The sequence below is a fragment of the Ambystoma mexicanum genome, chromosome 4p (genome assembly GCF_040938575.1).
Source record: "Ambystoma mexicanum isolate Mex_15411 chromosome 4p, UKY_AmexF1_1, whole genome shotgun sequence".
In the NCBI taxonomy this organism is placed as follows: Eukaryota; Metazoa; Chordata; class Amphibia; order Caudata; family Ambystomatidae; genus Ambystoma; species Ambystoma mexicanum.
Genome location: NC_090927.1, coordinates 304,096,643 through 304,098,289, shown reverse-complemented (window position 1 = coordinate 304,098,289; position 1,647 = coordinate 304,096,643).

Here is a 1,647-nt window from a genome sequence, read left to right as displayed (position 1 = left end):
GAGACGAATGATCGTGTGGGCACTATCTGCCGTAAGGAAAACCCCTCAAGCTTCCACAGGTTTCTCTCCTTTTGAACTACTCTATGGTAGAGAACCCATAGATGTCCTGGACATGCTCTGGGAAACCTGGGAAGAGAGTGAGGAGGCCCCCATTCCCATTTCGCAGACCGCCACCAGAATGGGAGAACATATGAAATTGTTTCAAGACATAGTTTGTACTCATATGGAAAAGGCCCAGAGCCAACAAAAATCCACTTATGACAAAAACGTGAATTTAAGATCATTCTTCATAGGACAAAAGTACTGGTCTTCTTACCCATCTCAGAAAACATACTTGTCTCCAAGTGGCACGGACCTTATGAGATAGTAGAACGAACGGGAACCTGTACTTGTAAAGTAGCCTAACCGGACAGAAAACAGAAAGTCCATTTAAATCAAGTAAATCTCTTGTAAGAGTGGAGGGAGAACACATCAGCCACCCATGCCAAAATACTAGCCTGTCTGGTTCCTGAAGAGATAGATAACTTTGCCTTAATTCCTCTCGAGTTATCTATCCAATAACAAGAAGACCTAAAAGATGTAGTGGACTCGTTTCCTGATATATTCTCAGAGAAACCAGGAAGAACAAAAGGCACATACCACTATATTGGAACACCCAAAGGTAAAGTAGTTCATTTAAAACCTTATAGAGTCCCAGAAGTCTGTAAACAGATAGTGATTGAGGAAGTCAACAAAATGTTGGAAGCCAATATTATAGAGCCTTCTTCAAGCCCATGGTCCTCTCCTATCGTGTTGGTCACTAAATCTGACTGTTCCTGGAAATTCTGCATAGACATCTGTCAAGTTAATGCTATTTCGGACTTCGATGCCTATCCCATGCCACGCATCGATGACCTAATTGATAAACTCGGAACAGCCACCTTTCTATCTGCCCTAGATCTAACCAAAGGGTACTGGCAAGTTCCTGTATATGGGCTAGATAAGGAAAAGACTGTGTTTTCAACGCCTCTAGGACTGCTTCATTTCAAAGTCCTTCCTTTTGGCTTGTACAGTGTGCCAGACACTTTCCAATGTCTCATGTATCAAATCCTACAACCTTATTCCGATTTCTGTGGAGCTTATATTGACGATATTGTCATTTATAATAAGACTTGGGAGGACCATCTCTTCCATCTTTATACCATCGTGAGTTGCTCAGAAACACTGGCCTAACTGCTATTCCAGCGAAGTGCAGATTGGCTCAGTCAGCCGCAAGATACCTGAGCTTCTTCGTAGGGAATGGGAATGTACAACCCCAACATGAGAAGGTAAAGCTGTCTTAGATACACCAACACCCAAGAACAAAAGAGAGCTTTTCTCGGGTTAATAGGATATTACAGTAGGTTTATCCCCAACTTTTCGGATAAAACCGCCTGGCTAACAGATAAACTTAAGAATGCCGAACCCCAGGAACTTCATTGGAATGACGACGATGGGATATGTTATAACACCTTGAAACAGACTTTGTGCCAGAACCCAATCCTAAAGGTAGTCGATTTCTCTAAAGAATTTGTCTTACAAACGGATGCCTCCCTTGCAGGGTTAGGAGCAGTCGTGTCCCAGGTTTGCGACGGATTAGAACACCCCATATTATTCCCTAGTCGCAAA